At 45.8% G+C, this 12,274-nt stretch overlaps 1 pseudogene; it reads left to right on the top strand.

Moving 5' to 3' along the window:
• Positions 1-10,575, top strand: part of LOC124094145 (neuropeptide Y receptor type 4-2-like) — a 51,305-nt pseudogene extending 40,730 nt beyond the window's left edge.
• The last annotated feature ends 1,699 nt before the right edge of the window (positions 10,576-12,274 follow it).

Raw genomic sequence — 12,274 nt, 5'->3', positions numbered from 1 at the left:
TGACATTTCATCAACTTCTCTGTTCATGGGTTCTGTTATTATAGTGTCCTGGTTTGTTTGGGGCACTTTCCTCCCTTGTTTTTCATGTTGTCTATGTGTCTTCCTTTCTTGCAGTGTGGATCTGAGATATTACTGTTTCTTCCCTATATTCTTGTAGTACCTGTGCAGATTGTCTGTACCTCACCTTGATGTTGGGCTTCCAGAACCTGCTGGTGTCCCTCAAAATATGCTACTGCATCTAAAGTTGGTGGTTGCCACAGTCTGGCTGGGCACAAAATCACGAGCCACTCAAGCAGGAACAAACTTTATTTCTGAAACTCCCGCCAATGCCACGCACTCTCCCGGGAAATATGCCGAACCACACACACACACACAACACACACACACACACACACAACACACACACACACACACACACACACACACACACACGGTGTTCTCCTGGGCCACACTACACCAACAGACAAATCCCTCCTTCCCCAACCAATGGGAACTCTCCAGGAGTCCCAGAGCTCCAAAGTAGCAGGCCTAGGCGGACAGCAGGGGTCTAATATCCATTTGAATGCAGATCTTAACATAATCACATCATCTCAATGGCTTGCTGGTGTCACCTTTCAACCAAAAATGCCATGCATCATTACTACTTGGCTATGGCTCTCAGCAGGTGGTGGCAATAGCCAAGGTAACTCAAGATAATAGTTGAGGTGCCCTAAGATGGAAGCAATGTTTTACAGAGAGGGGCTGAAATGGTGGGCCTCACAGTCTCTTTGGTATGTCTGCTCTGAGATACAGCTGTTTCTAGTCCTGTCTACTGTCAAAAAGTTAAGGTCTACTGCATGAGGAAGGCTATGGCGATGTCCGTAGTGTCCCAAGATGGAAGTGGGTTAGGCTTAGCCTCCCAGGTGGGGATGGCAAACTTGTACCTACCCTGGACCTAGGTCCTGCACAAGTCTGTGAGGGCAAATCTGGGCTGGGCCTGGGCTCCTATTGTTACCGCTGTTGACCGGTGACGAGTTCTTGCTTCCCCAATGTTGAAGAATAACACCAAAGAAGCACGCCGAGGCAAGGTCAGAGTAGAAATTAGAAGTTTATTAAAGGACAGCAGAAAAGACTTCTCCCGGAGGAAGAAGGGGACCTAAGAGGTGGAATCCGTGGAAGTGAGGTTGTTTCCCCTTTTTATAGTTTTGGTGATGGAATGTAGGTTGGAAGGCCCGAGGGGTGGGACACAGGTGGGCCAAAGAAGTAATCTGGTCAGGAAGGACTTCTGAGTCAGCACCTTTTTGCTGGGGGCTGTTCATTAACATTTCTTTGAGGTGGACTTTGGCCTAGGGCCTTTTGGGACTTCATTAACATTCCTTGAGTTGTCCTGCGTTTCCCGGAATCATTGCCAGCATGGCCTCCATTTTAGATTTCACTCGGTATTAGACCCGATTTACCTAACTACACTGACTACCTAACTTTAAATCTGGCTTCACTGTGATAGTCCACTGGTAGGAAGGGGCAGTTTTGTGCCAGAGACTGGGCTCTGGTGGGTGTCTATCCCACTGGTAAAGGATGGACCCAGGCCTACTGTGAACCTGGGTCCCATGCTGGCTGGTGTGGGCGTATCTGGGCTGGCCCTGGGTTCCTAGCCAAAAACCCCTCTTAATCTAAGCTTTTTGATGGTTGGTGGTTGGGCTGGGTTATGGGAGGTGGGAGTGAAAATACATTTCTAATGTTTGGGCAGGGGGAAGGAGAAATGGCCTTCAGCAGGGGATCAGTATCCAGAATATATAAATGGTAAAAGAACTGAAGAAACACTTCTCAAAGAAATAAAAATGGCCAATATATAATAATAATTATGTAATAATAATAATAATAATAATAATAATAAATTGTTCAAAATCTCCAGCAATAAGGAAAATGTGAATCAAAACCACAGAGTGGTTTCACATCTTACTCCAGTCAGAATGACAATAATCAAGAACACAAATTATAGGGGCTGGGAATATAGTTCAGTGTTAGAGTGCTTTTAGAGCATGCATGAGGCCCTGGGTTCAATTCCATGCACTACACACATGCACACACAAACACATGAATACAAATAACAACAAATGTTGGTGAGGATGAGAGGAAAAGGAAATGCCCAAACATTATTGGAAGGCAAATTAGCCAAAACATTCTCGAAAACAATATAGACACTCCTCAAAAGAATAGGAATGGAACCACTATATGACCCAGCCATCCTACTCTTCAGTATATCTCTAAAAGATCCAACATCAATATACTAGAGGGATGCAGCTGTATCAATGTTTATAGCAGCACAATTCACAATAGCCAAGTTATGTAACCAGCACAGGTGCCTGTTAATAGCTCAAAAGATGAAGCAAATGTAGTATATATAAACAATGGAGTTTTTCTGTAATAAAGAAGAATGAAATTATAGCATTTGTTGGTAAATGGATGGAAATGAAAAACATCATGCTAAGTGACGTGAGTCAGACCCAGAAATTAAGTCTGGCAGTATATGGAAGCTAGACCAAAATAATGAGAGAGAGAGAGAGAGAGAGAGAGAGAGAGAGAGAGAGAGAGAGAGAGAGAGAGAGAGAGAAGTTGGCAGGGGAATCCCATGGATATAGAAGAGATCAGTGGAGTAGAAGAAGGGGATTGAGGGGGAAGGAGATGGATGGAAACAGGGAGGAGCCATGAAATGAATCTGAACAAATGATCCCACAATGAATGTCATCTTCATATCTATAACATGCTAAATTAAAAAAAAAAACTATAAATAAATAGAAGAAAGATCAGTAGAGAAAAGGAAACGGGAGGGAGGAGGGGAGGGAAAAGAGAAGTACTAGGGACTGAACTGGAACAAACCATATTCCATGCATGTATAATTATGTCAAAATGAACTCCAATATTAAGTATATCTCTACTGAAGTAATAAAAAAGGGATGATCAGGGGTGGGGTGAAGAGACATTTTACAGAGGACAAGGTCTCCAAGAATGAACAAGAAGTTCTCCACATGGAAAATTAGCTCAGTGAGAAACATCTACAAACCTGGACACTTGACACTCAACAATATCCTCTAAACATGAGGAGTTTAAGTACAGGACACCTCAGGGGAAGGCAGTAACAGAACAGCTTAAAGAAAAATAGGCTCAGACTGATTTTAGTTCACCATGGCTGAGCTCACCGGCCTCTTAGGCCCTTGTTGAACTAATCCAGGTGAGAGGAATGGGTTACAACATGGGCTGGAGAAATGATGGAGATTGCTCATTGGAATAGGATAGGGAGGGGAATAGAAGCCAAAGAAGGGGACTCAGACACAAATCTGACAGTGACTGTGCTAAGAGGTATTTTCATCTCATTTCTCCTAACAACAAGCCCCACAGTGGATTTAAGTATTAATTCCATTTTCTAAATGAATATTTGAGGTTTCAGTGAGATGGCTTCAATCCCCAGTTTGTCAGAACTCCCTACATTTTCTCTCAGAGTGAGGAGACCTGACCCCAAATCCCATGACACTTCTGGCAAGGAAAGTACTCAGGGTCTATCCCCTTCCTCTGGATCCTTAGCTTTTTCATTGGGCCAAGGAGAACACATAACTGCTGTAGATGGAGAGGCCAAAAAGAGGTCATGGACCATGAAAATTCTTCACTAGCATCAGAGGGTCTCACACACAGCTGAGATATTTGTGCTCCAAGGTAACTCATGTGGATAAGACCTGAGGGTCAGGAAGTGAGGCCCATCACCAGCTATTAAGGAGGGTCAATCTCAATCTGCAGAAGATCAGAGAAGCTAGTAATTTTTATGGCAGAAGTAAAATCCTACCCAGCCTCTTCCCCAGTGACTGTGGAGTGCATCCTGGCCCAAAAGCCTCACAGATTGTGTTCCTATCCCTGAACACTAGAGAGTGGTGAAGGATGGCTCTCTGTTTCTCATCCTTGGCTCTGATTTCTTGGGGAGCTTCAGGGGCTTTAGAAGACCTGGGTGCAGGCTCTGATGCCACTAGAGGGTGCTCTTTCCTTCCCCAGCTGAGACAGAGGGTCTAGCAGGCAGTGTGAGGCATGGGAGTTTCCTCTGGAATGTCTGCTATGTGTAGTACTCACCCCTCTCAGGGTTGGTATGTATGATCCTGGAGAAGTAGCTTCTACTTTGGGCTCATATCTCAGCCCTGCCACCTATAAGTTTGGTGACAGGAAAAATCACTCCACTTCTTTGAGACTCATTTTCTCATCTGTACAGTGGGATGATCACACCTACCTGGATGAACAAGAACAGAAGGTTCTTCTTGGTGCCAGAGCCCTTTGCTGATTTCTCCAACTTCTCAGCTCCTCAGCTCTTCTCTGACCCCATGAACCTTAGGTAGTTATTCTCAGAAGTGTCCATGTGTCAGCCTGCCTACAAGAGCTCACCAACCAAGCCTCAGAGGCAATAGGCAGCCCAACCCACAAGGAGGAGGTGACAGTGTCAGTTATTGCCTGCACAGAGGACAGGAATCCATGGAGCTCCCTCTTGGAGTCCAGTGGTTTCTGGACAGGATATATTCTCCATTTATACTTGTGGAAGTCACAGTTACAATCAGGCCCTGTTAAATGTAAAGCTTTCTACCTTTGTGGGGACCTGGGCTGAGCTCCTGGGATAGAGGCAAGAGCAGTGCCACCACCACAACTCCAGGGGGTTATTTCCATAGGCAGCCCCAGAAGGTTCTATGGGGGAGTTGTGGTCCAGTATTTAGGAGATGTCCTGGAAGCAGGTCTTACCCTCCCTGTGTCCCTTAGAAGGAAATGGTGTCAGTGTATTCAAAATAGGAGCGGGTTTTGTAAGGGATGCTGTTCTATTTCATTTGAGTTTTGTGTCACCTGGTTCCAGAGGAGAAAGGAGACATTCCCATTTAATCCTCACTGCCACAACCTTGGAGGCCTTTCTGGGACCTCATTCCAAATGAATTTAACATTATTATTTTTTTATTTCTGTGAAGAATGTCATTGGTATTTTGTTGGGGATTGCACTGAATCTGCAAATTGCTTTTGGTAGTGAAGCCAGAATTAGACAGGCGGTCAGCTTAGATAGGTAAATTGAGTCAGGTCAGATGAAGGAGGCCAATTTTGAGTGAGTCTGGAAAGTTGGAGGCTGTCCCCTGAGGGATTGAAATGTGAATTCCTTTGCAGCCCTTCCTCTATGCTTATCAAGAACCTGCCCCTGCTCCAACCTGTTGCTATGTAACCTGTCCCAGAAATTGCCCCTCCCTACAGGGAGCTATAGGTTGTTAATTAGTGTATCCTGGGCTGCTCCCTGCCCTTCCCCCTTCAGCCCACCTGTTTCCCACCTTTTGGCCATCCCACTGAGCATTCCTGGGCCTAGTCACAAGCAGGAAGGGAAAGATAAAAGAGGGAGAGAGCAGGGGAACAAAGGAAGCCTAGGACATATAAAAAGGGCAGAACACCTCCTTCTTGGAGTACCAGGATACCAGCTATGGCCCCCTTCTCCTTCTGGGGAGGAGTCTATTACCCCTATTTAAACAAACCCTGCTGTATATGCTTGCCTCTGTGTACTTCTCTAATTTCAGACTTCAACAGTTGAGGGAGCAGAACTCGTCACTGGTGACCAATGGTACCAGTTAGTATGACCATTTTGTCAGACCTGTTTTTATATTGAACAGGTGAATTCGACAACTTTACATGTGATCAAACATGGTCAGATATGACAATTTCATCTGGATCAGCTTAAAAAGTCCTTCATTACAGGACTTGGTGAGAACTTTCGTGCAGTGGGACGGCAAGTGAAAGCTGATGTCTCCTCTGCCCTTGGTCTCCTGGGAAAACTTGAGCCCTCCATGGTGAGGAGAGCCCCTCCCTCCTTGTGGTCTCCTTTCCAAGATGGGGAATTGGTTTGTGTTGTTGCTGTGCAGCTCCCCCAGAGGGTGCTGAGGTCTCTTAGGTGGGGTTGGTGGAATGAGTGGGGAAGGGAACTAACATTTGATCAGCACCTATTATGTGCCAGGTTATAAAATGGGGAACTATACTTCTGAGCAAGTGGCTAGTAAAGCTCCTGAACAGGAGCTGGCCCATCCAATTACCCCCATTTGCTCAAAGAACCAAGACAAAGCCTTGACCCAAAAGAGTGCCAGGTGTGGGGAGCCCCACTTCCTATATATATGTTTCCATCTGTCCCTTCATCCCTGACCTGGGAGGGAGCCAGACCACTCTGCAACATGGGTATTACTCTCCTTACCCACTGCCCAGCTGAGGAATCTGAGGCTCAGACAGTTCAAGTGATCCTCGCATAGGTACCCTCTCATAGATGGCAGAGCTGGGATTTGAACCCAGGGCAACCATGTACCCTGGTGGCGTGTGGAGGATCACTGGGCAATGCTCTGCTCTTTTCTCACATAGCGGGATGGTATCTATGCAATAGGGATCTTGTTTTGACTCCAGAGGTGACATGAGAAAGCAGGCACATACCTCTTGCTTTGTGCAAAGATACCAGCTGCCAGGTGACCCACTCCCTTAATAGTTATATGATCTTACTCTGGCCATGTCTAAGATTAGATCCTTTAGTTTCAAAGCCAAAGCCATGATCCTTCTCACAAGGCTGAGGATGTGGGTCCCTTCTTCTTTCTGTGTGTTTTTTTTTTTTTTAAGGAGCCTCCCTCATGTATTCCTCTCCTCCCAGCACATTCTATTAAAAGAATTAGCCTTCTTTCTGACCTGGGACTCAAGGATTTTAATTGATGCTGCCCTTTCCCCTGGAGTGTGTTGTGGACATCTGCAGTCCCTGTGCACATGGGGTTCCTCCAGGCATGAATCTGTGGAGTTGGCTCCAGGATGGCTCCTCCCAGCCCCTACCACTCTGGGGAAAGATGCAAGGGCCAGCAGATAGTTTCACTTTTTTCCTGGCCCCCAGTCATTTGCATCCTGCTTTATTGCTCTCTCATACCCTCTGCCCTGTCTCCAGAAGCAGCTAAGAGGGCTGATTTGGACCCAGACATCCATGTGAACTGGTGAGTACTATTGGAATGGGATGTCCTAGCCTACTGATGACCATTGTGAGTCCAATGGATCTCTGAGAAGAGGGCTGAAAGCCAGACTGACTCCCAATGCTGCCTTCTTCAGAAATAATCTTCTCCTGTCTTTCCCTCTCCACCAGTCTATTCTGTATATCCAGATGACCTTTCTGGAATGCATGTGGCATTCAGTGGCTTACTTAGCATTCCTTATCTGGCCACCCCTCTAGCCTCATCATTTGCCACTTCCTTCCACTCACCCTGGCTGCAATTATTCAGAACTTGCAGCTGTTCCACAGGAAGCTTTCCTCTTTCCTGTCTCTGCACCATGGTATTCTCTACACCTTCTTTTTTGTCTATTTGTAAGGGTGATTCCTCTTCAGTCTTGGAGTCCCAGATCAATGTCACTTCTCTCATCCCCATGCTCTCTACCCCTTCTCTCATCTCCCAACTCACAGGCACCCCATTCACACTGATTTGGGCAATAACAGTGTGACATTGAGGTCCATCTTCATTCCTAGTGGTCTGATTCCCTGGGATGGCCCTGGCTATATGAGTCATCTTTGCAGCCCTTGTCTCTAGACTAGGGCTTGACACATACTGATTGAGTAGATGAATGAATGAAGCAGTGACTATTTTCTAGATCCCTCCCTGACCAGTAACTCCCCTCTGATCATGCTACAGTTGGTAGTTTGAATTTGCTGGTGTTGCCTTTCACTGATGACCGTGCTCTGCTCTGGCTAATGGTTAGCCAGATCCCTGGGGTGTCTCTCCTGTTTACTGTATCTGAAGCCAGTACAACAGTAAAGTTGTGGCTTGCTTTTCTACCTCAAATTTTGAAATTTGTGTTTTTGTCCTGGTATATTTCATTTTGTCATATTTAACTCCAAATAGTGCTTTTTTGCTAGAAAACCATGGTGCTGGCAAAACTGTCCTGCCTCTTGACATCCAGAGCCTAAATAACCAGACTGTAAGCTGTCAGGCAAATTTCTGATTTGACCTTGTAGGTGGCTCATTTCTATAAGTCAAACAAGACTCATCTCCATAAGTCAAATGTACAATGAGTGACATTTATGACAGCTGATAAATTGTTATTAATCTAGGTCTAATCTGACCTCATTCTGTAAGAATTGCCTTTAAGTTAGAAGTTGCTCAGGAAGGACACAGTTATGTTAAAAAATAGGTGTTGCTAATATAAGGGAATTATAGATTATCTCAAATAGGATGTTCTTCCATGAATAGTGTTTCTCAAAATAGGGCCTGACAATCATGTTCATCAGAATCCCTTAGGCCACTTGTGAAAATATGGATTCCTGGGCCCCATCCCAGACTCACTTAACTGTATTCCAGGGAGAGGAGCCCTGAAATCTGTACTTTCAATATGCCCCCAAATAATTTTGATGTTTAATGAAGATTGAGAACTGGGACCTCATGGGACTAACTAGACTTATAGGACTAACTAGAGAACCTGTGAAACTGTGTGGTGGGGTATAGTGATGCATGCTGTGATAGGGCAGGGGACTCTTCAATGTCAAAATGTCTGTCATTGGTATTACTTCTTTGAGGCTCTTGAGTCCAAATCCCAACTTAATATTGGCAGTGGTCCCTTGTGATGAGGAGGCTCCAGGGAGAATGAACAGCCTGTGGCAAGGCATGGAAGTGTGGAACAATCTGGTGTGTTTAGGAACTGCAAAGTATATCAGGTGACTTGAGCATACACATGGTGTGGGATCCAGGGAGAGAGATGTCCTTGACCAGATATTCATGAACAATAATGAGAGCAGAAATATACTGGTGTACTGGCGAGCTAGTATTTGCAAACCTGAAAGTCATCACCTTTGACAAGTTGTCACCTGAGAAATATGGCTGGCACGGCAGGTAGGGACAAGAGGGTGCATTTTGTGTTGAGTTCCAAGAAACACTTCTGTCCTAAAGAGCATGAAGTGAACATATGGTTGCCTCCAAATGATAAAATGTGACAATGGGTTTTCTGAACAATTCTGCCTCTGAACTCTGCATACAACTCCCCCACAACTTTATCATCAAAACAGATGAATTCTGAGGTAAGAAGGAATATATGGAACAAATTCTGGCATCACACAGACCTCGGTTTGTATCTGGGACCCATTTTTTATTAGTTGTGCGGCTGGGGGTAAGTTGCCTCACGTCTCTGAATCTTAGATTTGTCATCAATGAAATGGGTTGATATATACCTTTCAGAGTAAACCAGCTAACATATACAAAACACCACACATGATCCCCAACATGCAAAAGTGCTTCCTAGAAGGTAATGACTATTAGATGCCAGTCTCTTCCCTTGAGCCTTAGGTTATAGCTCCTATTGTCCCAGTTCCTTGGGTGACAGCTCCTATTGTCCATTTATTGGGATGGAAGCAGCTAAGAACCTTCTCCATGGACCCTGCTTCTCCCTGGATTCCATTCTGGAGGCATGGTCCCTGAGTCCCATTTGGCTGTCTGCCTCATAGGCATCACCTGTGAAGTGGGCTGCTTAGTTCAAGAGCTCCTGGAATCTTGTCAAATCCACCCTGACCACCTCTCCCTTCCTGGCCTTGCCCTTTCCAGGATCCCCACAGGGTGAAAACAGGAGCAAACCCAATGATGTCCTATATAACTTCTCTGAACACTGCCAAGATTCTGTGAACCCGATGGCTTTCATCATCACTTTCTACCATTGTGGGGGTCCTAGGAAACCTTTGCTTGATAAAGGTGATCATGAAGAAAAGGAGAAGAACAATGCTATCAATCTGCTTATTGTCAATCTGGCCTTCTCTGACTTCCTCATGTGCTTCATCTGCCAGCCACTCACAGGTCTACTGATTGGATCTTTGGCAAGGTCCTTCACAAGATGCAAGCCTTTATCCAGTTTGCGTCATTAACAGTATTCACCCTCTCATTTGTCCTTGTGGCCCTAGAGGGCTGGAAGCCCAGCATCTCCCAGGCCTCCATGGGAATTGTGGCCATCTGGCTCATTGCCTGCTTCCTTTCCTTGCCCTTTCTGACTAACATTATCCTGGAGAATGTCTTCCACAACAACCACTCCAAGGCTCTAGATTTTCTGGTGGACAAGGTGGTCTGTACTTTATCTGTACCACCATCGCATTAGCTGTACCACCTTCTTGCTTCTCTGCATCCCTCTGGGTGTTATTCTGATCTGCTGTGTACATAACTACCAGAGCCTGTGGAGGCAGGGGTGTGTGTTCCACAAGGGCACCTACAGCTGGCAAGATGGGCAGATGAGAATGATCAGCTGGATGCTCATGGCAATGCTGGCTGCCTTTGCAGTATTCTGGCTGCCCATGCATGTGTCCAATACCCTGGAGGACTGGCATCATGAAGTCATCCTTGTCTGCCACAGCAACCTCATCTTCTTGGCATGCCACATGATTGCCACAGCCTCTACCTGTGTCAACCTGTTAATTTATGTCTTGATGCCAACATCAAGAAAGAGGTCAAGACCCTGGTGCTGACCTTCCAACAGAGTTCACCCTTGGAGGAGTTGAGCATTTGCCCCTACTCACAATGCTCTGAGTCTTTGGGGCTAAGTGGAAGATCCAACCCCATTTAAACAGGCCCTAGGATTCTCTCTGCTATTTTCCTTGCCAGACCTTTCAATATAGCTAATTGGACACGCTGCAAGCTGGCAATCCCATTGTTTAGTCAGCTTTTTTACTGCTGTGTCTTAAAGACCCAACCTGAACAATTGTAAAGTAGGAAAGGCTTAGTTAGGGGCTCACAGTTTCAGCATTCTCAATCCATAAACAGCAGGCTCCATTCCTCATGTCTTGAGGTGAGGCAGAAGATCATGGCAGAAGACTGTGGTAGAGCAAACCAGCTCACATGAAGATCAGGAAGCAGAGAGAGACTCTACTCGCCAGATATAAAATATATACCTCATAGCCACGCCCCCAAAGAACTACTTCCTCCAGCAACACACACCTGCCTCCAGTTACTACTTGGTCAACCCCATCAGGGATTAATTCACTGATTAGGTGAAGACTATACCCCATCATTTCTCCTCCAAGCTTTCTTGCATTGTCTCACACTGAGCTTTTGGGGGACATCACATCTAAACCATAACACCCATCATTCCTGGATTTAGGGCCCAGATAGTCTGGCAAGATTCCATTTTTGCATTATTTGCCTTGTGAAGCCTGACCCTCGGATAGTTCTGCTGTTTATTTTTGGAAGGATTTTGATTCCAGATTCTGCAGTTTATGGTGCACCTTGTGGCTTGAGCTACAGGATGGCAGAGCCAGAGGTGTCTGGCTCTAACAGGAAGGGTTCATTGTATTAACTCAGCAACAGATGCCTGGCCTGGGAAGCCAGGGAGTTTTCCCCCACCAAAAACCTTGAGGCAACTGTGAAGTGAGGAAAGTGACCTTTGGAGAAAGAGCTCTGAACCTTGGTCACCCCTTGCCCGCTGGGAGAGATGACATGTGTGTGTATGTGCTTCACAAGTGGCAAGAATTCTGGAGATTCGATTCAGTGTGATTACTGTTGTATCATTAGCATATCCAGCTGAAGAGGACAGATCCTGGTAGTCTTGAATCCTCAGGGCCCTCTGCAGAAGGAGTTTCTACAGTTCACACCCTACTACATTATTTTTCTCATTCACTGTGTCTGCTACCTTTTTGGACATAAACTTGCAAGTGTTTCTCCTTGATGAGATTGTCAACACCTTGTGAATGACATCTGTATTGCTATAGAACACATACACTTCATGCCTAGGACAGGTTCTGGCATACGGAGAGAGCTCCAGAAAAGATTTCCATTGCAGATCAATGGTTAAGATGCCACTTTTAGCTGAGTATTAGACCACAGCCATGTGCCATGCTATGGTCCAGCATGGAAAGGAGTCAGGGGTCAGGCTGCTGTCCCCATAGTCTCTTACTTGCCCTTCCTGCCTGCCAGGACCTCTCTTGACGAGAACCCTGGACATAAACTCTGTGGCCCTCCCTTGTGCTGACTCACTACAGAGGCCTACAATCCTTAAAGCTGTGTCTATGGCTTCCTTCATCCATGCCTTGACCACTGAGATGAATTGCCCTAGGCCATAGGCCATGGTTTTGTCAAAGTGTTCCCAGGACATTGGCATCCCAATACCCTTCAGCAGGAGTAGGGACAGGGATTCCTGAGTCTCACTTAACGAGGCCCTGGCTGACAGGAGTAGGAGAGATGGAGAAAGTGAATGTGAATGTCTTCCTCATGGAGGTCAAGGCCCAGTTCCCTTGATCCTGAACCAGGTCCAATGTTTGGCATGGACG

Source organism: Marmota monax, unplaced genomic scaffold (genome assembly GCF_021218885.2).
Source record: "Marmota monax isolate L192 unplaced genomic scaffold, Marmota_monax_Labrador192_F-V1.1 WCK01_AAM20220418_F8-fsc00207, whole genome shotgun sequence".
NCBI classification, from domain to species: Eukaryota; Metazoa; Chordata; class Mammalia; order Rodentia; family Sciuridae; genus Marmota; species Marmota monax.
The sequence above is the reverse complement of the archived record's forward strand: the minus strand, read 5'-3'. Positions and strand labels throughout refer to the sequence as shown.